The sequence below is a fragment of the Vitis riparia genome, chromosome 11 (assembly GCF_004353265.1).
Source record: "Vitis riparia cultivar Riparia Gloire de Montpellier isolate 1030 chromosome 11, EGFV_Vit.rip_1.0, whole genome shotgun sequence".
Classification (NCBI taxonomy): domain Eukaryota; kingdom Viridiplantae; phylum Streptophyta; class Magnoliopsida; order Vitales; family Vitaceae; genus Vitis; species Vitis riparia.
This window is the reverse complement of record NC_048441.1, coordinates 16,853,697-16,872,274: the sequence shown is the minus strand read 5'-3', so window position 1 is coordinate 16,872,274 and position 18,578 is coordinate 16,853,697.

Below are 18,578 nucleotides of genomic sequence, written 5' to 3'. Positions count from 1 at the left end.
CAATGAAAATTTTAATTAAACATAAAATCACTTTCGTCATAAACTAAAAAATGATTTATTGTAAGAACTAACATCATATTAAACTTTTTAAAAAAATTATAAGTTTTAATTTTTATTATGCCCTTTTTTAAATAATAAGCTCGAGAAATGGGCATCTCGATTTTCATGGGGTCATGTCTCATCGGTTGACTTCCTCGGGGTGGTCTTGTAAACCCACAAGACCATGGGCAAGTCTTCCACTCACTTTCCTTTGGTTTACTCTAGCGTTTTCTTTAAGGTGGTTAGTGGGGTATTGTTCGTAGTTTCTGCTTGGCCATTATTCTAGGGGAATCTTAGAGTATAATACAATTCTGTATCTTTAATTCAACACAAAACTCAAGAAAAAGCTTGCTATTGAATTGCATTTCGTTATCCATAATAACAGTCATTAGGATTCTCAAGTGATAAACGATGTTTATCCAAACAATCTTCTTTACATTAGTATCTTGCATAGAGGCACAAGTTTCTACCTTCACTTACTTGGTGAAATAAGTTACAAGGAGGAACTTGTTTTAGGTAGGCGATGGAGGAAGGGGTCCCACTATATCCAAGTCCCACTATAGAAATGCCAATGACTTACAATAGGTATCAATTGCTCGACTAGCATACAAGACACATGGCAATATTGTTGGCCCATATCGCAGTATTGCATGTACATAGCCACATCTTGTCATATCGTCAACCAATATTACCCTTGGATTAAGGCGAGATGACTAAGTAATCATGCACTTAAATGATTCATGTATTATCCCTTATGATTGGGTAATCTTGGATAAGGTTTAACTAACTAAGCTCCATTACCTTAATATCAATCACATCAATGCTATTTGACTTCACAACACGTTCTTCAAGGTAGTGAACAAGGAGTGTTCAAGCTTCTTGGGTAAATATAGATGTTGCCAGACTTGAGAGAGCGTCCTGGTCATTTTCTTCCTACAACACACATTTTATCTCCTAATGCTTGAACTTGTTGAGCTTTTGCTTGACCACTAAAAGGTATTTTGTTATTCGCTTATCCCTTACCTCACATTCACTAGTGACCTAGTTTGCCATAAGTTGAGAATCACTTTGTATACGTAGCCAAAAGATTGTAAGATCCAAAGCTAAACAAAGTCTAGCTATTAATGTATCATACTCATCCTTGTTATTAGAAGTGGCAAACCTTAACTTTATAGCTTGCTCTAGTTGCCCCTTATCAAGTGAGCCTAATACCACTTAGGCTTTGGACCCCTTTCACTTAGCCAACCCATGGACAAAGAAGATCCATCATTTTTCTGGGTCTTCTAATCTTTTTTACTCAAGCCCTAGTAGTTTAGCCATAAAATCAACAAAAACTTGTCATTTAATGGTCAAACAAGGTTTGTATTCAATTCCAAATTCACTTGGACCAATAGGTGACTTAACCAATTTATCGGACAAGTGAAGGTTGTGAAGTATTTGTAGAGAATCCCTAGATCTCTCTATTCTTAGCACTAGATAGTTTATGGTACATGTTATTGGTTCTAAGTCTCTCTAGATCTAATCGTAGTAGAAAAACATAGCAATAAGACCATAATTAATGAGATATCATACCTATGATTTGAATATTCCCATATTAATTCTAATCCAATGAAGATGTGTAAAATGAATCACAAGCCTTGTTAACTAAGCAATCTTTGACCTGGTCACTCTCTCTTACGGATCTAAGCACTAAAAAACGGTGGTATTCTCTTTAGAGAATGAGATTAATGTTTTTATTTAAAATTTCTAAGTGAAGAGTATAAAACTAAAGCCTTAAACTCCTAAGAAGGTTTATATAAGCTTCCTTGTGGGCTTAAGTGACTTAAGTTCAAATTGAGCTGGGTCACTTAATTTAACTCAACTTAGGCTTCAGTTAAACCCACTTGGATCTTAATTAATTAATTAATTTTATTATATTTTAATTAATTAATAAGCCCAATCCAAGAAAATCATTTATATGATCCGGTGCAACCTTGTAGTTTTACCAAAAGGCTTTTATGCATATATATGAACTAGAAACCCAAAAATATCTTTAAAATGTACTACCATGAATCAAAAGCTCAAATAGAGACCATTAGGACCCATATGATAATACAAGCTCTTTAATAATCTAATTCTTAAGTTAACTCAACATTCTACTATAGAAAGTTAATTGCACTCCACTATCCTATGGAATTACAACGAGATACAATTCAAGTTTGTGACCTACTATCCATTGTATGTAGACTTCCCATGGACTAGTATCCATAATCTAATGAAATATATGTTATCAACCTCTCAAGATTACCTTTCAATTATTAAGTTACAAATTTGCCTTGACATGCTCTTACTCACAAGAACATATGTTAAATTCCATTTAAGAACTTACTATAACCGTAGATTTCATGATCATATGTCCTTACAATAACCCATGGAGACACGTCGTTTCAATCCCATGAAATATCATGATGCTTCTATTAAAAATACCTATTGTCACCAACTTTTATCAACAATGACCTCATAAGAAATATATAATCATCTTAAGATCTCACCCATAGGTCAAAGCTTCATAATGACTTCAACATAGGCTAAATATCCTATCAATGTTGAGAGTCCATAAAGTATGAAAGCTAGTGCTAAGAATCCCCAATTGATCTATTCCTTGGCCCCGGATAATATTAGGTACATGTATTTATCTTAGGTTTCTCTAGATCTAATGCAATAGAAAACTTTGGCTATAAAAATAATAAAAATACTAGATCTAGATATTAAAACTCATACTTGCGATCTAGGTGTTCTTAGATTGAATCTCATTTGATGAAGATGTTGAAACCATAGTGTTGAGATATAATTGGTCTACCCAAAAGTCTTCTACCCAATCTCTCCTTCTATGGTTCCTGGCACAAGAAAACAGTGAGTTTTTCTCTTCAATAAGGGTGGCTAAGGTTTCTCTCTAGAGGCTCATTAGAATATAACAAACAAAAGTCTAAAACTCTAATCCCTAAAAGGGTATTTATAGGGTTTCTTATGGACTTATGTGACTTGAGTCAAATTGGACTTTTGTCACTTAATCCAACTTACCTGGGTCTTAATTAATTAATTAGTCTTATTAGACTCTAATTAATTACTTAGTCTAGTACAAAAAGATAATTCATAAAATCGAGTACAACCTTATACTTTTACCAAAGCGCTATTATGCATACTCATGAATCTGAAACCTAAATATCTAAAATAAAACGTGTCACCATAAACTAGGAGTTCAAGTGGGGACCATTGAGATCTAGAGGAAAATACTAGCTTCCTCAAAATTCAATTATGAAGTCGACTTAATACTTTAAGAAAGAAAGTTCACTTTAGTATCCTATGAAATTACAACGAGCTAAAACTAAAGTCTGTAACCTATTATTCATTGCATGCAGACTTTTCATAAACTGGTGTCTATAATCTAATAAAGTAGGTGTTATCATCCTATCAAAACTATATCTCCATTCCTTAAGTTACGATTCTTCTATTATGTGATCAATTAACATAGTTTAACTTTTAAAGAGTATATGCCAAATTCCAACTATGGAATTACTATAGCCATATATTTCATGATCACATGTACTTTGGATCACCCAATGAGACATACTTTCTCAACCCCATAAGATATCATGATACCTTTTGTTGAAATATTTGTTGCCACTAACTTTTATCAATAGTGACTTAATCCGTAAAAAATATATAATTACTTTAAGGTCTCACTTATAGGTCAAAACCTTCTGTTGACTTTAATACAAACTTAATATCCTCTCAAAGTTGAGAGTTCATGTAATATAATAGTTTAATGAATCATGGCAACCCAATAACTTTATGTCATAATTCACCAAAGGTCATTTTCAATATATAATTGTACAAACTAATACACTCACTATGAGAATCCTATCTCGATGGTGAAGACAAATCATCCTTTTAATTTATAGGTACTATAGTATCTACTAAATTGTAAAAATCCATGAATTGACTGTGAACAACTTATCATCTTATAAGGAACCTAGACTTATATCTTCTGTACAACTTCTTATGCACCCAAATCATGCACAATGCAAAATATATGGGTCTAAATGTTCAAATCAATATTAATGCAAAAGTGAATAATAAGTGGAAGGTCAGGTTTAACTTTGTTATATCATGTCTTGTTTTTAATGGCTCTATTGTAATGACTTGGTAAATTATGACTACTCGATAGTCAATGTTATGATTTACCTTAAGTTTTATCTAATGTGTACCTATACACATTAGTACACTCACCATACAAAATTCATCCCAATAATCAAGATCAATCATACTTTCAATTAAGAGGTAGTATACTACAACCTTAAATGGATTGCTTGAGTCCATAAATTAGTTGTAAACAAATCATCTAATTGCAACGAATTTATCATTTGAATCTTTTGTACAATTCTTAATACACCAAAGTCATATACAATACAAGAGATACCAGGGTTTAATGTTTAATATATATAATGCATAAATGAGATAAGAAAATGATAACTTGAATCATAATATAAATATTAACAAATTTAATTTATTGTTACATTCTGTCCCGCTTTTAAAAACTCTATCCCAATAGTATTGCCCATATAAGCTAGTTAGTCAACACATTTACGATATAGGCCTAGAAAAAGAGTAGAAGTTTTTGGTCACCATCCAAAATGTATATGTATATATGATATATTTCTTTTTTTATTTTTCTTTTTTTGGAATATGTAATTTTATCTTGATCACACTGCAACCTTGGCATTATAGGAAATAAGTCATGTAGATGTAGTTGTATATATATATATATATAGTGATAGATATATGATATATTTAAATCTATTTCTTTTTCTTTTTTACATATATAATTTTGTCTTGATTGTGATGCAACCTTGGCATCATATGAAACATGTCAAGTAGATGTCTGGGTTTGGTGGAATCTCTCTCTCAAAGTTGGTTCTTTAGTCACAAATCATCAAAGATAGTCAATAAGGTCAACCCTTTCAATGCAATTTTCACTAGAATTATTTGCTTAATAGTAGAGGGATACCTAAATGTATCAACATTATATCTTTTTTGTTTTGGAGTGATTATAAATTTTGAATCAAGATTAGACTAATTGAATTGAATTGATAGTGATGAATTTTTAGGTCAAAATAGTTATGGAGTGGCAAATATTAAAGTATGTTGTTTTCACCAAACTCATTATTTTAGTCTCACAAAGTCAAAATAAATGAAGGGTCAGTAAGAAAAAAGTTGAGTCGACATTTAAAATGAAGATAATGAAATGGGTATCAAGAGTGTATGGCTAAAATTTCATATTTTACTTGAGATTAGTTCGAATCACACGACAAAGTTCTTTTCAAATTAATGATATATTTATTATCAATAATAGAAGCCAAAATCGTAATGTTCACGGGTTCATCATGTGATTAAGTGGACAAAAAATTCATCATATCGAGTATTAAGCACTTCCTGTGGAAAAGAAACGAAAGCGATGAAACCTTTATTAAAATCTTATTATATTAATGATAGAATTAACAAGTGGATAAGTATGATATGTGCCCACATTTTGATTAATAATAACTCTAGAAACATCCTACAATGATCAAAGTATTAAAATTTATTTTTGGGCAAAGGGGGTTGATAAAGATGGTTTGATGAAAGAAAGAAAGTATAATGAACAAAGAAAAACACTATGTTGGCTTTAGATATGTTAGTTAAAGGTGACAAAATTGGAGTAGGGCATGAAACATGTAAGTCTCAACCACCCAACAGAGGTTGACACTAAACTATAATTGCTTTAGTTAGGTGAGGAACACCTTCCTCTGTGCTTTAGTTATACTGTCAAAGGCTTTTCTTAGTAAGCTAATCAAATCCCTTTTTTTTTTTCCCTTTTTTTTTCTTTTTCTTTTTAACAAAAATTTCTAAAAATTAAAAAATTACAAATGAAACTTCTTATATATATGGAAAAAACGGAAGGAATGTTAGGGCTTGTTTGGAACTGTCACTAAAACAATATTACCTTTTTTTGTAATAGAAAATAAAATTTTAACTTAAAAAGATAGATTTAATAAATTTTAGGGTTATTTGATTAAAAAGGTGATTGAAAACTCAATTTTGGCAATCTAATTTTTCCTTTTTTTTTGGCATTTTAATAGAAATACATTTATTTTTTTTCTTGTAAAAATAACATTTTCTTTTAAAATTAGATGTAAATACTTGAAATAATTAAATGCATTTATGTCAAAAATGGATTACTCTTCAAGTAAAAATATGAAAGAATTTAAATTCATAAATTTGGGGATTATTTCATCAGTTTTAACCTATTAATTCTAAATTTTAACTAAAAATAGTTTTTGAGATTTTCTTATAAACAAATACTGTTTTTAAATAAATTTGTGATTTTTTAAATATTTTTTTTAGAATATTATAAGAAATAATTAAAAATACAAAGAATTCTTTGAGAATTTTGGCGTTAATTAAGATCTGTTTTTAAAAATTATTCTCAAAATTATATTTGAATATATGAATACCTAAAAATTAATATTTTTGTATTGGGTTGGGTTATAATATGGAGAATAACGTTTAAACTTCACCAACTATTTTTTATTTTATAAAACATTACATTAGACCAATGCACTCATGGTGAAAATATGAAACCAATGGTAAAGGACTACGATACTGTTGATGGGCCATGGGCAGATCCTGGATACCCGACCCAGAAGCAGTGGGCCTGGGCTTGGGTAAAAAGTTGCCACACATGATACTGTCATGGATGACTTATGGATGACGCTATTAAAGAATAAAACATATAAAAATATAAAAATAATATAGAGAATATTTATATTAGAAAGAAAGTAAAAGGAGAGAAATAATGAGATGATGGGCCCAAGGTTGATTATAGGAGAGGAAAAACAAGTAATAAAAACAAGGGGGAGAAGTTGTTAGGGTAGGGTGGTAGGCTTTAGCAGGAAAGAGCCGAAGTGGGGCCCAAGCGGGGGAAAGGTGGGCCCATCCCACTAGCAGAAGAGTCCAAAAGAGGAGGTCGTACTCAATAGAGATGGGAAAGCCCAAAGGGAAAGAGTCCTGTTTGTACAGCTCCTACGGACCAACGGTAATGGAGCAGCCTGGGCCCACTGACCGACCCACTTTCCCACTTTATTACTGCTCGATTTCTCTCTCCATCTTTTCACACTCACCTTCATTTGTTAAAACAATAAATAAATATATTTTTTTAAAATATATATTTAAAAATCCCTCTTTTTAATGGGCATAATTTCTTGAAATGATACCAAGTAAATGAATTCCTTATTTTTTTAATAAGTTGTCCTTAAAAATTAAGAATACAATTATTTCACATTTTCTTTTTTAGAAAATAGTATAATATAATAATTTATTTTTTAAATAAAATAAAAATGTAAATGTTAAAAAATAAAAATATTCTGATCTTCTTTATTAAGTTCATATCTGAAAAAAATTCTAATTCTAACTTTCCTTTTTTCTTTTTTGTTTACATTTATTTTAATTAAAAAGAAAAAAAATCAAATCATGTTTTTTATTTATTTTTTTCTTTCAACTAAGAAAATGATGATTAAGACGAGGAAACAAGAAAGTTTTAAAAAATGATGATGATGAAGGAGAAGGGAGAGGAGCGGAAAAAGAAACCGAAAGGGAAGTAAGAGGAAGAAAATTATGTATACGAAGAAATAATGTTTTTCTTCATTCATGTTTATTTTTTATTTTTTATTCTTTTAAAAAAATAACTAAATATTGAGAGAATGTTAGGAAACAAAAAAGTCTTAGACAAATTATTAACTTTTGAAATTAAACCACAAGTGTCGAAGTCTTTAATGGTCAATGAGGCAAAAATAACAAAATGTGAAAAATAAATAATATTAAGTCTTTAAAAAGAATTTAAATGACATATAATATTTAATTTATGAAATAAATAATTTAATTATAATTTAAAATTTTCAAAATTTGTAAGACTTCTTTGCACAACATTTTGTATTCTTTTTTTTTTTTATTCACCAAAAAGGTTAAAATGACGACAGAAATGAAAACAAATTATGTCATTCCGCGTCATAATGTTTTAGAAATAAAAAATAAAAAAAAATAATGTGGCATGATTAAAAAGAAAAAAGAAAAAAAGAAAAAAAAAACAACCATTTCCAAATGCTACTCATGACTCTTCGAAACTCTGACTCTCTTAACCTTTTCCCGTACCTCTGGTTCTGTTTTACAACGCACATGTGAGTGGGTGGGTGGTCGCACGTGGCTAAACTTTTCCTCCGTTTCATTTTAAAATTTATATTTTTACAAAAAGTATTTTAAATTTTTGTCACGCTTCCTTTACACGTGTGGAACATGTGGGTAGGCGCTGACCCCTCTCAGTTGGGGGTTCGTCTTCTAGTGTTTTGGACTCGACCACGAGCATAAAGGCTTTTGTTTCTTGGCTGTCAGTCACGTGACACTGCATGTGACTTCATTCCTTTTTTCCTGTTTGGTACTTAGCTTCAGCTCATCCCCTTTCTAGATACTGTTGTTCCCCTCTGTCTCCCTCCTATTTCCAACGTCCATGATTTGACGACTCCTAAAATCATCGACACCGTCGGATCCTCTTACTTTACTGCACATCCCCACCGTTCAACCACTTGATTACAATACCTTTAAGGTGTGATGTCGTTACACCTTAAAGAAACCCACCAATTATATTGAAATATCTTATTCTTTTAAATGTTTTTATGTAATAAGACAAAATAGGTGGAAATAGTCGGTGCCTGAAAATATAAAAAATTCCTAATTATTTTGATATGATACGAAACATTGATGTTTTTTAATAGGTAATTATATTACATATTATTAAATTTAACAAAATATGTCTTAGTAGAGAGTTTACACTAATTTTTGTCACATGCTAAAAGTAAAGGAAGGGTTTCTTAGGGTTTATTTGATAATTATTTTCGAAAATAATTTTAAAAAATAATTTTAAAATAATTATTAAGAATTATTATCTCATTTTTGTAAAACAAAATTTTGTTTGAAAACTTAAAATATTTTTGACATATTTTTAAAAATAAATTTTATATTTAGTGTTTGATTTTTAATCATATTATATGTTATATAATTATTTCTTAAAATATTCATCAGAAAATAAATAAAAATAATATAAAACGATTAAAAGATATTTTCTAAAAACACCCTATTTTCTGTTCTCAATAATAGAAAATATAAAACAATTTTTTATTGTTAAATATGTTTTCTATTTTTTGTTATAAAAAACAGAAAAATATTCTAAAAAACGACTATCAAACGGTGTTTAAGAGTAATTTTAATTAAAATATTTTTAAATTTATAGTGTTTTTCTAAAGTAGTTTTTTTATATAAAAATATCATCTATTAAATGATTTTTCACGAATTGTTGATTCTCTCAATTTTTCAAAATTTGCTAAATGCCTAGAATTTGATCCTCAACAGTTTTTAAAAATAGATTTTTGTTCCTTATAACTAAAAAAATAATAAAACACATTTGATAATTAGAAAATTATTATTATTTTTTCCAAAATATAAAATAAATTATTTTCAGAAAATATCTTTTAATTATTTTCAATTATTTTCGTTTATTTTTTTAAGTTATTTAAAAAAATAATTATATAAATATATAAAATAATTAAAATTAAAATATTAGATATAAAAATTATTTTAAAAAATTAAAAATAAGTTAAAAATATTTCCGTGATAAATAGACTTTTATTTTATAAAATATTTAAAAAAAAAAATTAAGACATTGTTACCAACAAAGCCTAATCTCTCAACTCTCTTAAACCTACTCTTATTATTCTAAATATAATTTTAAAATTCTCTTTGATTTTTTATACAAACTTTGACTCATATAGTCATACTCGATAGGTCTTGCAGGCATTATCAATACCAATTTTTTAAATTTGATTTTCTCTCTCCTTTTACATACAATATCTACCAAGAAGACCCACATTTGACCCATGGAAGCAGCAGCAAAAGCTAACATAGAGACCAGAATCATTCATTAATATAATTTTTTTTTTTACGAATAAAATAATTCTGACATGGAAGAAAAAACCGGGAAGTGGGGGGATTTTATAAAAATATTTTCCAACAAGGCAATTACACGAAGGACGAAAATAATTAAAAATAAATAAAAAAAGAAAAGCACGGTGTGGGTCGTATTGGGATCAGTATTTTAATTAAATAATAATAATAATAATTAATTAATTAATTCATAGTGAAAATGATTGATGGGTTTGGCCATGGTCTACTGAGATATGGTCTCTTGCGTGTCTGCCAAGTAATTTCCTTTTACATTTTAAAATAATTTGTATCACTTTAATTATGCACTAAAATAGTAATAAAGGCAGATTGGTCAATAATCTATTGCCATGTTATTCTTACAATGCAGCAATTTAAGTAAGATATTGATGAGCCCACTAAAGTTTTTGCCATTTTTTTTTTCTTTTTTCTTCACATTTAATCATATTTTTATTGCACATCATAGACTCCACATGAGAATAATTGAGGAGTTTGTGGTTGAATTCTTTTTTTAAGTACTCAATCATCCACATTAATATAAACAAAAATTTAGGTAAAAAAAAATTATTATTATTTTGAAGCTCTCATTATTTTAATGTGAGTGAATGGTCGATTTTGCCCTCCCTGGATAAGAAGGAAAAATTAATAAATTAATTAATAGTGTCAGGTTTATCCAAAGAGATTTAGGTTGCATTTGGTTTGGAAAAAGTTTTCTAGTTTTTATTTTTTTAAATAATTTTTATTTTTATTTTTTAAAATGCATTTGTTTAACGAAAGTAAAAACTGTTTTTAGAAAATAAATCTAAAATTTTTTGCTTTGTTTTGAATTTTTTCCAATGTATTAATATATTACATGTATTCATTATTCTTTTTATTTTTACTACATTTTTTTATTTTAAAATGATTTAATAAAACATTATAATATACTTATAATTAAATAAATGAATTATTATTAAACCAGTATAAAATTATGTTATTATTCATAGTAACATTTAAGGAAATATAATATGTCTTCCTCGTATTTCTCTATTAGCATATTCTCTCCAAGTTCAAAATTATTGATCATTTATTTTCAATATTTACTATTTATTCAAAATTGTTGTTAATTTACTATTTACTTGTTCATTTACTCTATGGTTTAAAGAAAGATGGTCATATAGAGAATTGTAGAGAATAATATCAGAGCCATGTTTTTTAAAGATTATTTTAATTAATCCTATCATTATGCTTGGTCGACTAGTAATGTCGATTGGTCAGCCCACAATAAGTGGAACGGGTGTCTTGTAGATGTTCTAATAAAAATCCGAATTAAGTCAAAACTAAAGGACTAATAAGATTTAAGAAGAAATTGAGTAATATATTAAGACAAATGTCTCGTAATTCAAGTATAAATGATATATCTAGAATTGATTGAAACATTAGGTCTCTCAAACATTTTATGTCAAGATTAGACAATCAATTAAACCTTTTAATAGATAAAATGAAAAGTGATTTATACCAGACTCAAGATATCAAGACTATACATTATATATGATTTTTTGAATTAAACACAAACTATTTAATTAAGGTAGCTAAAAATACCAACTTAGTTAGACAAAAGCAAGAAATGCTTCAACTACTTGGGTTAGATAAACTATATACATTTGTCCAATTGTCTAGTAGATGACAAACATAATAATTTTGATATCCTAATATTAGGGCTTTTAGGATCAAATGTCACTTACGAATCAACTTATTTCAATTATTATCTCAATTTAGAAGTAAGTTGAATTTGAATTGATGTTGATTTTATATTTAAAGCTTTAACATTAAATGTTCAAGCTAAGGGATACGATAGGGATGTAAGACCACCAAAAAAAATAAAAAACACTCAATCAACTTAATTTATTGAAGAGGAGTCACCAAGATCTTTTAGTTGCAGCCCTATAGAAATAGAAATCAAGAATAACAAAAATTAAAATTTTAGCCTAACAAGAATAACCCGAGTCAAGCCTACAAGCAATTGGGATTCTCACTAGTTTTCACCTAGTATAGAACAAAAGATAGATAATAAAATTTCCTAATAAATAAAATACTTGCTTCAAAGCTATAAAATATAAACTATAGAATAAGATTCTAAAAGCTAAATATATCTCAATTTTATAAAATACATTATTTGTTATTAATTTAATATAAATGAAAATTCTACAACCAAGTTTTAATATTTAAAAATATTTCAATAATTTAAAAAAATAAACTTACTAGTATGATATAATTAAAAAAATGACAAAAGGTTAGAGTTTTTTCATTATCTTTTCATATTTTTTATATTTTAAATAAAAAATAATATAACTAAAACCTATTATGGTATAACATACTCACAATCCGTAAAAGCCTATTGAAATCAAAGTTGATAATATCTACATGAGAGACAATGAATTATCACAAAATTATAATTTTAACTCGGTTATGGAAGAAGTTTCTCACCTTTTATATATATGATGAACTCTTTTTAATTATATAGATGTGTTTTAAAGTAATAAAGGTTCATTGAGCTTATAACAGATAATATATTCATGGAAGGTATAGGTCCTTACAAACAATATTAAAATTAATATTACCCTTTGATTGATCTCATAATTCCATAGGACACGACGATTTGGTTGCATGAGGGGATAATTGTAATATCCCATATTGAATATGGGAAGAAGATCTTAGAACTTTATATATATATTAGATTTCTCTTAATTGTGTAAAAAAAAATTAAAGTCGTAAAAGCTTCTTATCCGTAGTGCAAAACTAAGCGAGTGTTTTAAGTGGCTCGTGTAAAATTCTAAATTAATATTTTAGTAATGTGCAATCTTGTAGGACATAACATTGGCTTCCCAAACCCTAGTATTGAATTTTGAGTGAGTGTATTAAGTGGCCATGCAATACCGTCATTAAAACTATAAAAGTTTATTAGTCCCCAAAACACACAATGTCTACATGAATGAGTATAGTCAGTTACAATCTAAGATTGTAATTATACACCGTAGTCATTTCACCTTCGATGAAAATTTTGCCCCAGTAATATTTTTCTTCACTACAACTTCAATTTTTTTGTTAAAGCCAAAAACAAGCCTAAATTCTCACTTCGTGCAAGCCATTTTTCTCATCCATCCGATCAGATTTTCTATGATGCTAGATAATTTCGAAGATGGATGGATTTGATCATTTCAGAGTGCCACTCAAATTTAAAAATAAATAAATAAATGAATAAAAATCGACCTCTTTGAATTTTAACTTCTACTTTTAGCAAGAAGTAAACAATAAAAGCAAAAGAAAAATAACTAAATTGATTTTTATATGGTTAATTTTCAAACATAAAATCATGTGTTAACAATACTTTTGATGAAAAATATGTAATATTTTCAAATTTTGAAAAATTAATCAATAAAATTTTATTTTTTTTATATTTTATTTATTTTAACACATATCTCAATTTAGTTCATAAACTTCTCTTAAAAGAAATGTTCTAAAGACAATCATTTGTAGTGTTAGAAAATCACTCATAGTGTTTATAAAGAAACATTTGATAAGTAATTTGAAATGACCTATTAGTTTTGAGATCCAAATGGGTCCTTACACCTTTTTAAAAAGCATCTATATGGGTTAAAAGGGACTTATACTTGTGTAGTATTGGAAACTTTCCTCCTATCTGATGTGGGACATCACAAAAGGGCCCTCACAGTTTTTTTAAAACACATTTACAAAGTTTAAAGGGACCTATACTCATATAGTATTAAAAATTTTCCCCTTTTCGATATAGGACAGCATTAAACCGCACCACCCCCACCCCCACCCCAATCAATTCAACATCCTCATTATGTCCCGTAGAATTGTCCAATATGGGATTTAAAATCTCAAAAGAGCTCTCACGACTTTAAAATGCATCAATAAGGTTAAAAGAAGTTTATACTTATATAGTATTTGGAGCTTTCACCTTTATCCCACGTGGGACATCACATGATTCTTCTTAAAAACACTTCTATTAAAGACACTTCAAGTATAAATACAACCAAATGCATTTGAAATTATATTTAAATGTCAAACAAAGCCTTCAATTTTTCACTCGAAATTGATGAAAAAAAAATTTACCTGACAAATACATGAATATTATCGATGATACAGACATAAGTTTTATTTAAGGCTATCATGCATAAATCACAAGCATCTTTTCGTTTATTTTTTATTACAAATTCTAACAAAAAAAAAAAAATGTAGGGACCCCTCCCCCTGATGACACGTGACACACATCCCCTGATGACACGGGACACGCATTCTTATCCGGATTTAGCCCATCCGGATCTTCCCAAGAGTACACGTGGCGCGCTTCTCCTATCCGGGCCCCTAAGGAAGAGGCACACGACACTCGCAAACATCACACCCGGATAACCGCCATATCACATCCGGACGACCGATATATCCTATCCGGATATGTTTTGTCCGGATCATTGACTGAAGTAAGTAAGTCTTGCACGTCATCACAACAGCCTGCCATAACCCAAATTCCGCCACCTACAGAGTGAAAGGACAGGAATGAAGTGACGACAAGTCACTTCCCTCGATCTCTGACAGTCGCGGTGCCTCCCACGATCTCTGTCAGCCGCCGTAGGGTGATGATGGTCCTGCCACCACCTAGTGGCATCATGACAAGCCAAAATATCTCCCTACCATTAAAGAGGGAATCAGAGCTTCTAGTACTACATATATGAACCCTCGCACAAAGAGGAATGTAAGCTTGCAATACCTAGTAAAAGGCCAACGGTTTATTCTCTCTAACCATGGCTGACAAAACCATCGGAGGGTGTGTCCGGATACCCTGTCCGGATGCCTTTTGCAGAAACGACTGAGCCAGGAATCTATATTGGTTGAGATCGTGCGTACATCCATTTAGCAACTACGTGGATCACCAGGGATGCGAGGCCTCAACAAAAAAGTTTTTTAACATTTGGATATAATTTACTATAAACGTTGATAAAAGCGAATTCTATAAATGGTTAAGGTAAACTTTATCTTTACAAACGTAAATAAATCAAAGTTGGAAAATGTATAAAATATCTTTTGAAAAGTTTTAGGAAGCAATTGAAAAAGTTGGGTTTGATGCATATATGATGTCCAGATGCTACTTTCTTTTCCGTTTCAGCCTCGAACAAAATCTCCACTGGCTTGTAATAATATGAAGATATCATCAAATGAAGTGCTAAGAAAGCAAGAAAAGTAAAACTTTAGGTTTGATTGGACCTTAAAATGATGAAACAAAATTATGTGCGGATGAGTTTGATAATCACATTCTTTGAGAAGCGTGCACGCAACCAAATGGCTGTAAAACCAGCATCGCTTTTCTGCCACATACATCCTTCAACAATGACAAAAAGCTTTCCTTTTGAAATGCTTTGGAATTTATTTTTTCTAAAGATATCAAATAAAATTATATTTAAACATTTAAATATAAAAATTACTTTTTTTCTATCTATTAAAGTACTATGTATTTACAAAATTTTTAATTTTTTTTATTTTCAATTATTACTCAAAATGTTTTATTGAAACTAAAAAAAACACTTCAAATATGTTCAAAAACATAATATATTTTTATAATAAATTCTCAAAAAATATGTTTTATTAGAAATTTGGTGAATATAGAACCCACTTGGCAATTGTTTTAAAATATTTGTCTGTTTTACGTGACAAAAAAAAAGTTTGACAACCATAAAACAAAAAATATAATATTTTTAAATAACATTTTTTAATTATTTTAACTTGTTTTTAAAAATAATTATATAAATATAAAAATAAAATATTTTATATAAAAATTATTTTAATATATAAGAAACAAGTTTAAAATAGTTCAAATTTTTAAATAAAATTTTATTTTATAAAACATTATATAATAATTTTTAAAAACTATTTTTGAAAACATTTAATATGAAATTATCTTTACGATCGTATATCAAACAATAGGAAAAATTATCTCTCGTGATCAAATTGGCATAATCGGGACGAAATTGCACATTTTTATGACAAGACGTGACTATAAATTCCGACTTTCCAATACAAAATTAGCATAATATTTCACTTTATCAAGTGAAATTGGAAAGATTTAGATTTCAGTCAATAGACGCAAATTCTTTTGCATGAAAGAGTAATTTGTGGGTTTCTTTGATTGAAGTTGACAGTCTAGGTGGTAGCTGGTCATACCTTCTACGTAATCCGTATCGAATGTTTTTAATATATGCTTCTTTTGCTATGTATTTTTCATACTATTTCATACGTTACCTCAAATGTAACATCACATCACATCTATGTTTCCGTAACGCCGCGCCTCTCCTATGATCCTATCTTCGCCAATAAATAACCACACTTTTCCAAGTATGCATTTACGTAAAAATTCTTATTGTTATGAAATCTTTCAGTATTAAGAACATTATTTAGAATTACATTTTTCTTTTGAGAAATAGAAAAAATATTTACATAACTTTTGTTTATTAGAAAAATGTTCATTTTTAGTGAATTTAGTGTAATTTATTCACTCCATGGTTAGTTTAAATTAACATTAACACCATTAAGATTTGGTGTAAGCTCAAATTTTATCCTCGGACAACTTAATAGGTATATTCTATTTATAAAATTTATTTTAAAAGTAAATCTATTATTTAATCTCTATCAAAATAAATAAATTTAGAAAAAATAAGTTTTGCCTCACTAAGTTAAATATATTATATATAAAAAAAAAACGAATCTCAAATGTTATAAATTAATTTTATCCTCATTAATTAAAAATATTTTAAAATCATGCATTTTTTCAAAAATCAAATAATTAGGTTTTAAAAGGTTAACGAAGAAACTCAAATTCTAAAATTTAACCCTTTATAATTTTTTTATCTCATTTTAATAAAAATAATCTTGTTATTTTCTTATATAAATAATATTTTTTTAAAACTCACGTGTAAATACTTGAAATGATAAAGGATATTTATGTAAAAAAAATAATTACTTTTCAAGTAAAAACATGAGAAGAGTTAAATTCACACTTTACAAAATTTAAGGGTTTTTTTGTGTAATTTTTCAAATTAGTGGGTCATAATAAATTTTTTTTAATTAATTTTAATAAAAAAATATATTAATAGAGAGCATATTTACATTAATCCGATGAAAATGAAATTAGCCATTTAAATAAATCTAATAATAATTAGTTCAAAAATCACACAATGGCAAGTTTGTTATTATGGGACTTATTTTTGATAGACCATAGGCGTAAGCTATATATGAGAAAAGCGAGCATCATCAGGGTATCAGGGTATTAGGGTAGTAGGGTTTTAGGGGTGGTATATTAATACTATATTATAAAAGCAACTAATAGTCATAAAATAAAGCGTCTAGGGATCATAAAGAGGAATAATGGACAAATTTTGAAGGGAAATTTTTTATTATTGAAGAATGTGACGAGGAATCCAATGATGAAGCATGAACAATATGCAACAAAAAAACACACCCTTTAATGGGAAAATATTCCCCGTTTCAAGTAAACGACATGCCTGGTTTTGAAAACGCCAATTTCTTCAGAAATTGTTCATTTTTGGATTCTGATTTCAAACCTCGTCACCATGAGAATTGATTTTCATGGAAAATGGAATCAATAAAAATCTAGCCATCTCCCTAAATTATTTCCTAATGGTTCACGTATGCCCTTGTGATTGAAGTATTGCAACCAAACAATTTGACTTGTCATTTTTAGGGAGGTAGATGAATATCATACCAAAAAAATATAGTAGTTTTCAAAAATTTAAATTTTGTATTTATTGGTCAAATTAATTCAAAGAGGGTCGGCTTAATTTAGCATTACTTGTTATGGAATTATTTGTTATCGATTTGATAGGGTAAATGAGGGTTATTTTCTAAAGTCAAGGTCGTGTTTGCATGGATTTATGAAAAGTTTTGTTATATCTAATAAATTTTACGAAATCTGTTTTCGCTGTCGAGTAAAATTATTGATGTCGGGCGTGGGAGTGTTTCTAAGATTATAAAAATAATGTTGTTGAGGCCTTATGAAGTAAGGTAATTGATAAGTCTCATTCATTAGACGTATTTAAGGGAGTAACAAGATGAGTTGTTTTTGACTAAGACTTAGAGTTTGTTGACTTTAATTTCAACTTCAATTTTTTATTAAACTAAAAAATAAAAAATTATCTCAAAATAAAGTTGAAAACGAAAGGAAATAAAATTTTGAAAATGGTTTGTAAGAACAAAAAAATAGATATTTTTTTGTAGCAAAATAAACCTTTTGGCCTACACTATCCACTGAATTAATTAATATTGTAAGCAGCAAGGTGAAGATACCTTCTCATTAATAACCTAAAATAAATAAATATATAAATAAAAAATAAACTTAGAGAATGAATCAAGAGAATAAAAATCAAATCGGAGTTAGGCCTGTCAGCATCATATTCTTTTCG